This window comes from Mobula birostris, chromosome 7 (assembly GCF_030028105.1).
Source record: "Mobula birostris isolate sMobBir1 chromosome 7, sMobBir1.hap1, whole genome shotgun sequence".
Taxonomy (NCBI): domain Eukaryota; kingdom Metazoa; phylum Chordata; class Chondrichthyes; order Myliobatiformes; family Myliobatidae; genus Mobula; species Mobula birostris.
The window spans coordinates 14,314,628-14,327,384 of record NC_092376.1 but is presented as its reverse complement, the minus strand read 5'-3'; positions in this window follow the sequence as shown (position 1 = coordinate 14,327,384).

The following is a 12,757-nucleotide window of genomic DNA, read 5'->3' as shown; positions in this document are numbered from 1 at the left end:
ATGGCTGACTTATTACCTCTCTCAATCCCACTCTCTTGCTTTCTCGCCGTAACTTTTGATGCCCTTACTAATCAGGAGCTTATCAATCTCTCCTTTTAATATACTCAATGTCTTGGCCTCCACAGTGTCTGTGGCAATGAATTCCACAGGTTCACCACCCTGTAGCTAAAGAAATGTCTTCTGATCTCTGTTCTCAAAGGGCATCCTTCTATTCTGAGGCTGTGCCCTCTGGTCATTGACTCCTCCACTATAGGAAACATCCTCTCCACTTCTATTCTATCTAGGGCTTTCAATAGTCGACAGAATTCAATGAAGTACTGCTTCATCTTTCTAGACTCCAGTGAGTATGGGTCCAGAGCCATCAAATGCATCTCATACATTAACCCTTTCATTCCTGGGATCAATCTCATGAACATCCTCTGAACCCTCTCCAATGTCAGTATATCATTTATTAGATAAGGGCCTAAAACTTCTCATAATACTCTAAGTGCGGTCTGACCCGTGCCTTATTGTCTCCTCTCAATTAGCTTGTCAACAGCAGATTCAACCTACATGACAATCTGTGTAGCCCTTTTGTAAGTTGTTGGGCGGAAATCAGTCATGAAGCACAGTTTAATCTTAGACAGAACATCGTGGGTTCAAATCCCACTCCTGTCCAATTTTGTGACGGTATTGGCTTTGCTGTCTTTGAAGTCCTGAACTCAAATGAAGATCTTAAACCCTACAGGATACAGATTGCCACATGTACCTTCACTAAAGGGAGACTACACTGTAGCTATCTAACCTTCAAGGGCTATTTCACTTCTCTCTTTATCTTCCATGGCGAGTTTAGCTGCCATTATCCACTATTTGAGCTGTGGGTTCCCCTCTTCCTACCAAGAAGGAGATTCTTCCAGCTAAAAAGTAGTTTAAATTCAATTCACTTATTTTTAGTGATACACGGTTAAGTTTGGATAAAATTCTTATAAGTACATTTAAAACTCAGAGCTTTTCTATCTTATAAAAGATTTCCAAATTATAAATGATTTCTAAAATACAAAGGATTTTCAAAACGCAATTCCTATCAGTTAAAAAGACATACCAACAAGCTGCAGATGAGCAAGTTGTCCATGCAGAAATTGAAGGCAAAGGAATGGATTCTGATTACCCTGCCTATCTGTCATTCTTTTTGTCGTTCCTTGACCATTCCCAACAAGCCTGACAGCTCTCTTACATTTATACTGCTTTTTTGCTATTAGGTGACTTCATACACACGATATTTTTCAGATACATTTGCTAGGAAGTTCACACAGATGATCGAAGAGCTTCTGGAGTCAGAGATCCCAGACCTCCAAAATTAATGCCGTGAGAGCTGATTCTCTGAGTACCTGAATCTCCCAATTATTGGTAGATCGGATAGTTGGTGTGCAAAGTGATGGTATCAATCTGCTCTGCAGATTTCCTGGAACTAAATAACAGAGTAGGTGTTGTCTGGTTTGAAGCAGGCACAATTAACATAACCCTATTGTTTTACATTGCATCTCTTGAACAATCAGCCTTGTGCTGTGGGCCATCAATCTGTGCTCTATATACAGAGCTGTTTGTTTGCAAAGCTGTCCTTTTAACTTCAGACTGATTGCTCCTTGCAATTTACATTGCAAGCTGAAGGTCATGGGGAGGACGTACAAACTCCTTACAGAGAGTGGCAGAATTGAGCCAGGGTTGCTGGTGCTGTTAACCGCCTGGCTACTGTGTCACTCCACGTGAGAATAATCTACAGAATTCTGGGTGAAGAGGGCCAGAATGATCAGATTATTTTTGTAAGACCATAAGATATAGGAACAGAACTAGGCCATTTGGCCCATCGAGATTGTTCTGCCATTTCATCACCAAAGATCCATTTTCCCTCTCAACCCCAATCTCCTGCCTTCTCCCCCTATCCTTTTATGCTCCGACTAAACAAGAATCTATCAATCTCTGTGTTAAATATCTATAAAGACATGGCCTCCACAACTGCCTGTGCTAATGAATTCCACAGATTCACCACTTTCTGGCTGAAGAAATTTCTCCTTATCTCCATTCTAAAAGGACATCCCTCTATTCTGAGGTTGTGTCCTTTGGTCTTGGACTCCCCCAGATTCCTAGTGAAGTATGACCATTCATTGTATATAGACAGAGAGGGTTAAGAGATGCCAGCAAATCAAGTAATGATAGTCTGATATCAAGCGATAAAGGAATATCAAATGTAGGCAGTGAGAAGATGGCTATGGATCACCACTGTTGCTTTAAGCATAACGTACACTCATTAATAACAATAAATTCATTTCTCAGTTCAATAACCAACAGAACAGTAGATGAGGCAATGCAAACCTGACAATAACAGCACCTTGAAGACAGAAACAAAGATGATTACTGACATTGTTACTTGAAGTATACTGAGCTATTTTGGTGGGGTAATCCATTATAATGATCCATTAAAGTCTGAAGAATTTTCATTAAATTGTCCAGCATGAAAAGAAATTGCCTGTGGCTCTTATTCAAACCTCATTCATTATTTAAAAAAAACTTACCGGAGATGCTCTGCACATCTTTTGTGAGCCAGCACTTTGTAAAGAAATTTCAAAGTGATAATGCCTAGACAATTCAGGGTGATCAAATGCCCAGATCTACATAAGAGCGTAATAAATAGGAGCAGGAGTTGGCCATCTGCCATTCAATAATATCATGGCTGATATGGCCGTGGGCTCATCAATTGCTTTCCCCCAATAGCTCTGTAATTCCATACTATGTAAAAATGTATTTAACTGTGTCTTAAACACACTCAGTGGCTACTTTATTAGGCATGCTTGTGCTCCCCTTCTCCTGTAGCCCATCTGCTTCAAGGGTCAATGTGTTGTTCATTCAGAGATGCTCATCTGCACATCACTGTTGTAACACATAGCTATCTGACGTCTTCCTCTCAGCTTGAGCCAGTCTGGTTATTCTCCTTTGACCTCTCTCATTCACATACCTTTCCCTCCTTGGATGTATTTGTTTTGTTTTTCGCACTGTTCTCTGTGAACTCTAAAGACTGTTGTATGAGAAAACCCCAGATCAGCAGTTTCTGAGATACTCAAAACACCCCGTTTAGCACCAACAATCATTCCACCATCAAAGTAACTTAGATCGCATTTTTCCCCATTCTATTTTTTAATCTGAACAACAACTGAACCTCTTGACCACGTCTGCATCCTTCTATCCATTGAGTTGCTGCCACACGATTAATTGATATTTGCATTAATGAATAGAAGTACAGGTGTACCTAATAAAGTGGCCACTAAGTGTATAATTAATGAGGTAGCCTCTACTGCTTCAAAGGCAGAGAATTCCACAAATTCACTACTCTCTTGGAAAAGCAGTTTCTCCTCATCTCCACCTTAAATCTACTCCAACAAATTTTGAGGCTATGCCCCCAGGTTCTAGTCTCACTTACCAGTGGAAACAACTTTTCTGCTTCTATCTTATCTATGCCTTCCATAGTCTTGGATGCTTCTGTAGGATACCCTCTCCTTCTTCTGAATTCTGGCGAGTGTAGGTCCTAGGCAATTCAATCTCTCCTCATAGACTAACTCGCTCATCTCTAGAATCAACCCAGTGAACATTCTCTGCACCACCTCTAAATCCAATATATCTTCCCTCAAGTAAGGGGTCCAGAACTGCACATGGTAAAATTCTAAGCAAAGTAAGGTTATTATCAAAGTACAGATATGTCACCATATACAACCATGAGATTCATTTTCCTGAGGGCATAATCAATAAATCCAAGAATCACAATAGAATCTATCAATGACTGCACCCAACAAGATGGATGAGAAACCAATATGCAAAAGACAACAAACTGCAAATACCTCAGGGAAATAAATATAGAGAAGAAGAGATGAAGAGTCCTTGAAAGTGAGTCTATGCTTTAGGTTGTGGGAACAGTTCAATGATGAGGGAAGTGAAGTTGAATGATGTTATCCCCAGTGGTTCAAGAGCCTGATGGTAGAGGAGTAATAACTGCTCCTGAACCTGGTTGTGTTTGTGGCCTGGGTGGTGGGTGTCCCTGATGAAAGATACTGCTTTCCTGTGACAGTGCTTCATGTAGATGTGCTCAAAGCAGGGACGGGCTTTACCTGTGATGGGCTGGGCCGTACGATTACTTTTTGTAGGCTTTTCCATTTAAGACCATTGATGTTTCCATACCAGTCAACCAGTCAATATACTCTCCACCACATATCTTTTGAAGTGTGTCAATGTATTCAATCTTCAAAGGAAGTAGAGTTACTGCCCTGCCTTCTTCATAACTGGACTTGCTTGCTAGACCCAGGACAGGTCTTCTGAAATGATAACACCAGGGAATTTAAAGTTGCTAATCCTCTCCACTTTTGGTCTCCTGACGAGGACTGGCTCACGGACCTCTGATTTCCTCCTCCTGAAGTCAATAATCAGCACCTTGGTCTTGCTGATGCTGAATAAGAGGTTGTTGTGGCACCCCTCTGCCAAATTTTCAATCTCCCTGCTATCGGCTGACTCGTTATCACCTTTGATTCAGTCAACGGCAGTAGTGTCGTCAGCAAACTTAAATATGGCATTGGAGCTGTGCTTAGCCACACAGCCGTAAGTGTAAAGTGAGCAGAGCAGGGGGCGAAACACACAGCCCTGTGGTGCACCTTGCTGTTGGAAATTGTAGAGGAGATGTTGTTGTTAATCCGAACTGACTGCGGTCTGCAAGTGAGGAAATCAAGGATCCAATTGCATGAGAAGGTAGTGAGGCCCAGGTACTCTAAGTAACTAAATCTCTTTAATTTACCCTGACTGTACTAATTCTTAAACTAATGTTTCATTTGTCTTGTTTCACTGTAGCCTCACTGTTGTGGGTGAAAATATCTTGCTAATGAGAGAAGTCAAAGGAGAATGGCTAGACTGTTTCCAGCTGACAGGAAAGTGACTGTAGCTCAAGTAACTATGTATTACAACAGTGATGTGTAGAAGAGCATTTCTGAATGCACAACACGTTGAACCTTGAAATGGATGGGCTACAGCAGCAGAAGACCCCAAACATACCTTTAGTCCCACACCCCTCCCATGGTGCATCACCTTTGCCAGTCCCAACATCCTTTGCTCCTGCCAGATTTACAAACTTGCTCTGCACTCCATGTTGACAAATACAGTACCGTGCAAAGTCTTAGGCACCCTAGCTATATATATGTGCCTAAGGCTTTTGCACAGTACTATATGGTCTATGTTATATGTAATTCCATAGGTACATGTTCACTCTGGCCAGTAGGAATTTGACTTAAATTTAAGTGGTAAACTTAGTCTAGAACAGTAAACTCATGAGATTCAGCAGATGCTGGAAATCCAGGGCAACGCACATAAATTGCTGATGGAACTCAGCAGGTCAGGCAGCATCTATGGAGGGGAATAAGCAGTTGACTTCTCGGGCCACGACCCTTTATCAGGATGGAAAAGGAAAGGGGCTAGACTGCTCTTCTTCCCCTCTGTCCCACCTTCTTATTCTAGCCTCTTTCCCCTTCATTTTCAGTCCTGATGAAGGGTCTTGGTCCAAAATGTCAGCTGTTCATTCTCCTCCAAGCTCAAGAAAATCAACTCTTTCAGATTGTTAGCAGATAACCTTCACGTCTGGTGTCTATGCTTGAGAACAGTAATTGCCTGACACTTGATTTATGTATTTTCATTGTCCACACCATCGACTCTTTTCAGAGATATTTTTCATTTTGCTAGAATGATCAGTATTTTACTCTCTGCATGTAGGTATACCCAAAGGGAAAATCCCAAAATGAATTTCCTTTAGGCTTTCTGTTTTTTTTTTATCAGATTTCACTTGGTGAGATGCTTTCCAAGTATTCATGCCTTTTATGTTTGTACTTGATAATCTAGGCTGATACCAGGAGTGAACGCGTGATCCTGTGATGCAGATTTGAGCGAGAAATGTTGAAGAGTCTAGAATTACATTCACAAGATAATTTACTTTTCCTCAGATGAGGATATTGGCAATTCTTTACCCATTCTCATTGAGTGATAGATTCATGCAACATGGAGGCAAGGCTCTTTAGCCCAGCATGCCCATGCTGATCGAGATGCCCACCTAAACTAGTCCCATTTGTCTGCGTTTGGCTGCCATATCCTTCTTGTCTGTCCAATCTACTGTCCACTGCCTTTTAAAAGCCAAGATTATATTGCCTCTGTCAACGCATTCCACTTACACTTGTTGGCCACACTTATTAGGTACATCCTGTGCCTCATAGAGTGGAACTAAAGGTATGTTTGGGGTCTTCTGCTGCTGTAGCCCATCCATTTCAAGGTTCAACGTGTTGTGCATTCAGAAATGCTCTTCTACACATCACTGTTGTAATACATAGTTACTTGAGCTACAGTCACTTTCCTGTCAGCTGGAAACAGTCTAGCCATTCTCCTTTGACTTCTCTCACTAGCAAGATATTTTCACCCACAGAAATGCCACTTACTGGATTTTTTTTTTTAATTTTTCACACCATTCTCTGTAAACTCTGAAGACTGTTGTGTGTGAAAACCCCAGGAGATCAGCAGTTACTGAGAGGTTCAAACCATCCTATCTGACGCTAGAAATAATTCTATGGTCAAAGTAACATGGATCATATTTCTTCCCCGTTCTGAATGCTTGGTTTGATGTTAATGTGGAATGCCACAATTCACTGACTTATTGACGGCGGGGGCAGCTGCGTGGCCTTGGTTGTAGTGAGGACCAGACATCAAGCCGTGGTCTCACCTGTTCACAGTCACCAGGAGAGAGGCACTGGAGCCAGTGCGCTCCACCAGGGCAGTGTGGCATGGCGTTTGAGCAGGAGTCGGAGCTGCACCCCCAGTGTCTGCTTGGCAAAAGACAAGCTGTACTGTGGTTGACTGTAGATTTCTGCAGCATTGGTGGCTCAGATCCGGACTATTTTTTTTCACATGGCTGTATCTTACTGATATTGTTATGTGTTGCTGTGTGACTGTTGGTACTGCATTTTGCTCCTTGACCCTGTAGTAATGCAGTCTAATTTGGCTGCATTCATGAGGTTGAATGACAATTAAACTTGAATTGAATTGAACTGAAGTGAATCTCCTAAACATGCCTACTTTTATGAATTGAATTGCTGCAATATGATTAGCTGATTAGGTAATTGCATTAACGAGCTGATGTACCTAATAAAGTGGCCACAGTGTGTACCTCTCATTGTCTCAAGTTTCTATTAGTTCTTTTCTCCCTCACCAAATACACATCCTCCATTTTGATTCCTCAGATCTGGGAAATAGAGCGCAAGTTTTCGCCCTATGTATGCCCCTCATGATTTTATACACCACTTTAGGATCACCGTTTGGTTTCCTGTGCTCCAAGGCCAAATATTCTAGCTTGTCCAACTTCTCTCTAAGTCAGTCCCTCAGATCCTGACAAAATCCTTGTAAATCTTTTCTGCACTCCTTCCAACTTAAAGACATCTTTCCGTCAGCAGGGAGAACAAAACTGAACAGAAGACTCCAAGCGCGGCCTCGCCAGCATCATATGCGTATTCATCCCCCAGCCTCCCAACTTCAGTACTTAATGAGCTGACTGATGAAGTCCAGACAGACACTAGAGACGGCAAATGCTGGAAAAGGAAGGAACAAGTGAACTCCTGCAGGAATTCAGTGGGTCAATCCTCATCCCTGGAGAAGGGGGGTTGGGGAAGGAGCTCGATATTTCAGGTTGAAGCCCTGCATCAGAACCATGGCAAACACAGTACAGTACAGGCCCTTAGGCCCACAATGTTGAGCTGACCTTTTAACCCAGTCCAAGTTCAACCTAACCCTTCCCTCCCTCATAGACTTCCATTTTTCTATCACCCATGCACCTATCTAAGAATCCGTTAAATGTACCTAACGTATCTGCCTCTACCACCACCTTGGGAATGAAGTCGATGCAATGTCCCAAATTTCCTACTGGAGTGTTAATGAGTAATAGGAGGCTGAGGGGAAATCTGATAAAGTTTTATATGATTATGAGAGGCATAGATAGAGTTGACAGGCAGAACCTGTTCCCCAGGGTAGAAGTGTCTAATACCAGAGAGCCTGCATAGAGGGCATGTAAGTGGTCAGTTTTTCACTCAGAGAATGGTGGATGCTTAGAATGTGCTGCCTGGTATGGTGGTAGAGGCAAACACATTTGAGGCTTTTAAGAGACATTTAGAAAGGCACATGAAAACGACGAAGATGGAGGGATATGGACACTGTGTAGGTAGGAGGGATCAGTTTTTGGGGTTTTTTTAAAATTTACTTTTTTAGCTGTTTTGGCACAACATTTCAGGCAGGAGGGCCTGTTCCCGTGTTGTACTGTTCTATGCTCTAAAGCATGTTTTTGAAAAAGGGGATGAACGATAAATGCTGGCCTTGTTAATGATGTACAGTTTCAAAATTTTAAAAATGATAATTAAAAGAGAAGCTGAGCTGGATTCTTCCTGTTGCCCTTGCACTTGTTTGTGCCAGATGTGAGATCAAAGCAGGCAGGCATCAAGGACTCAGCAGGGAGTTGGTCTTAACTGGTACCTGGGCATACTATGCACACACCACCCTCTGTGTAAAAAAAATTACCTCTGTGCTTTCCTCCAATCACCTTAAAGTTGCACCATGTCTTATAAACCATTTCTAATCTGGGAAAAAGTCTGTGACTATCCACTCGATTTATGCTTCCTATCATCTCGTACTGCTCTATCAAGTCATTTCTCATCCTCCTGGTAAATCTCCTTTGCATCCTCTCTAAAGATTCTACATTCTTTCTCAAATGAGGTAATCAGTACTAAACACAGCATTCCTAGTGTGGCCAAACCTAGATTTTATAGAACTGATACATTTGGCACAGGGAATAAAGTCCCAAATCCCTTAACTGTACATTTAATGAATAAAATATGTTTTTGAAAAAAGGGATGAATGACAAGTGCTGGCCTTGTTATTAGTCAACAGTACCAAAATAAACAGAAAGGATAATTAAAAGAAAAGCTGAGCTGAATGTTTCCAGTTGCCCTTGCACCTGGCTGTGTCAGATGTGAGACCAAATCAGCCAGGCATCAATGCATGAGCAGAGAGTAGGCCTCAGCTGTTACCTCGTTAATCCCCTGCCCCTGGCATACTCTGACAACATTTGACAGGCCAACTCCTGTCAAAACTGAGGGATTTATTTGAAAATTTAGAGGATTAATATGGGTGGGTGCCATCTGGTTGGTATAGAGTTGGTGGGCCGAATATCCTGTTTCTATGCTTCGTGGCTCTTAAGAAAAAAAAAGATTTTGCAAGTAATTAAATAAAAATTACATATTTTTTTAATATAAAATGAATTGAAACACATGGGGAAATAACTAATATTGAAAGGTTCAGACAGACATGGGCCAAAGGCAGGCAAATAGGATTCACATGGATTTACATCTTGATTGGCAAGGAGCGATTGGGCTGAAGGGCCTGTTTCATTACTCTAACTTACTTACTGCCCGTTATGTTGCTGGTGCCTAGGGCAGCAATGAAGATCTTATTCTTCATTGCTGTTTCCATAACAATTTTCTTTAACCAGTCAGGGTTGTTAGCCCTGAGCTGAACTCCCAAACCTGGAGGACCGATGGACAACTCTTAGACTGGCCTCTACCCTTTGACCTGTTTGCCATGGGTGACCCTACCAAGAATCATAGCACAAGGCCCTGACTCCGCCAAAATAGCTTTCCAGGGCATTAAGGCATGCAAACCTCCAGATGCTACAACAAGGCTGTGGTCCTTTTGAAGATCCATACTCTAAGATGAAGTTAAAATTAATACAAACAGAAGAGATTCTGCAGATGTTGGAAATGGTGAGAAACACACACACAAGACGCTGGAAGAATTCAGCAAGCCAGGGGGCATTGTGGAGGGGAATGAACAGTCAAAGATTTGGGCTGAGACCTTTCATCAGGACTGGAGAGGGAGGGAGCAGAAGCAACAATCAGAAGATGGGGGGAGGGTTAGGAGAACCACCTGGCAGATAATGGGTGAGACCTGGCGAGGGAGAAGGTAGGTGGGTGATGGAGGTGAGATGAAGTAAGAACCTTGGTGGGGTGGGTAGAAGTAGATAAAGGACTGAAGAAGAAGGAGTCTGATGAGACAGGACTGTGGGCCATAGAAGAAACTGAAGGTGGAGGGGAACCAGAGGGAGGTGATGGGCAGGCGAGGAGAAGAGAAGAGATGAGAGAGCAACCTGAATGGGGAATGAAAAAAGAGAGATGGGAGGAGTGGGGAGAGATTATGGAGGCTGGAGAAAACAGTGTTCATGCCATCAGGTTGGAGGCTACCCAGATGGAATATGAGATGTTGTTCCTCCAACCTGAGATTGGCCTCATAAGATGCTCAGTTTTCAATCTTCACTGTCACTGGGATGAAAACGATGGAATACCCATTGTGATAACAGGGAATTACAACATGTTTACATTCAATTGCTCATCCCAAGAAGTCCACACAATTCCAAAATTTACCCCTCAAGCAGCTGACAGCTATTACTAATCCTTTGATCAGCCGGCTACAGCCAGCAAGACTGTGCCCGATATCAATTATTTTTTTATTTTTATTGATATACAGCACACAATAAGCCCTTCCGGCCCCTCAAGCCACAGCGCCCAGCAATCCTCCAATTTTAATCCTAGAGCACAATTTACAATGACTAATTAACCTACCAACCGGTGGGAAGAAGCTGAAGCACCCGGAGGAAACCCATGCGTTCACGGGGAGAATCTATAAACTCCTTACAGGCAGCAGCGGAAATTGGACCCTGGTCGCTGGTACTGTAAAGTGCTTTGCTGACCACTACACTACCACGCTTCCTCAACCACTGTGCCAGAAATCTTCATACAATGGCTTAAGATATCCTCTAAATAGTGGAGATGACAGTCGGACATATTCATGATTGGTATTCATAGGATTTTATCATCAACAGTAAATTCTATCTTGATATATTTTTGCAGCTTAGTAGATGTAACAATGGAGTATAATAAATCTTCCAAAAAAAATGATGTAATGTACTGAATAACTGTCTAGAAATTGTCTGTGACAGAGATGTGTCCTACTGTGGTTAACATTTTTGACATTTCAATCTATTACTTTTGCATATTTTGTTTCTTTAATGATAACCTAATGCACCTTAAAATCAACTTTCATTTCTACATAACCAAATTGACAATTTGTGTGTGACATTGACGAATAGCTCTTATGATACTCACATCCAGTGTTGTCAGTTTCTGATGAACCTTCAGCTTTGTTTCTGGTAGTTCTACCTGCAACTGAAGCAGCAACTTGACTTACTTACTCATTGCCTGTTACGCCGCTGGCGCTTAGGGTAACAATGAAGTTCCTCCATCTTCATTGCTGTTTCCGCAAGGATTTCTTTTTGACCAGTCAGGGTTGTTAGCCCTGAGCTGAACCCCCAGACCTGGAAGACCAGTGGACCACTCTTAGTCTGGCCTCTACCCTTTGGTCTGTTTGGCATGAGTGCCTCCACAAAGAATCAAAGAAAATGCCCCCGACTCCAGCCAACATAGCTCTCTGAGTCATTGAGGCACACAAGCATCCAAACCCTATGTCAAGTTTGTGGTCCTCTTGGAGGAATTGTATGACAGAAAACCAAGATGTTTCTAGAAAAAAAATACAGAAACAATTGTAATTAGAATATAATAGAATATAAAAGCAGGGATTTAATGTCGAGGCTTTTGAAGGGACGGTGAGGCCTCACTTGCAGTATTGTGAGCAATTTTGGGCCTCTTAGCTAAGAGAGTATGTGTTGACATTGGAGTGAATTCAAAAGAGGTTCATAAAAATGATTCCAGGATTGAAAGGCTTATCATATGAGGAGCATTTGATGGTTCTGGGCCTGTACTCACTGGAATTCAGAAGAGTGGTAGGTGACCTAATTGAAACCTATCGAATGTTGAAAGGCCTTGATAGAGTGGATGTGGAGAGAATGGTGAGGGAGTCTAGGACCGGAGGACACAGCCTTTTAGAACGGATATAAGGAGGAATTTCTTTAGCCAGAGAGTGGTGAATCTGTGGAGCTGTGGAGGCCAAGTCATTGGTTATATTTAAGGCAGGGGTTTATAGATTCTTGCTTCACCAAGGCATGAAGGGATACGGGGAGAAGGCAGGAGATGGAGGCTGAGAGGGAAATGCATCAGCCATGATGGGCCAAATGGTCTAAGTCTGCTCCTATATCTTATGGTTTTATGGTCTTAATGGAAAATTCACTTACCTGTATTTATGGTCATTATATAAAAATACAAGCAGGCATAGGCAACTTTTAACTACAAGTAAAGTATCAGTTTTATACCCCATGCATCTCAATTGCTTCAATATCTGGGAATTTGCCAATCTCCGAATGTAATGACCAAACATTCATAGCTCTCAGGATAAGCAAATTCCAAAGGATATTCACTGCCTGTGAAAATAAGTTTTGCACAATTTTAGTCCATAATTGGCTTTCCTTTATAAGCACAAGGGATTCTGCAGATGCTGGAAATCCAGAGAAACACATACAAAGAACTGGAGGAACTCAGCAGGTCAGACAATATCTATGGAAAGGAATAAACGTTGGATGCTTCTCTCTGAGACCATTTATCAGAACAGCTGTGAGAGTCAGTAGGTATATAAAAGGTATCGGTTGCCAGTTTGTCTCCAGAGATAGAGACAGAGATCGAGAAAGGGGAGAGATGTGTCAGAAAGGGACCAAGTGAATTTA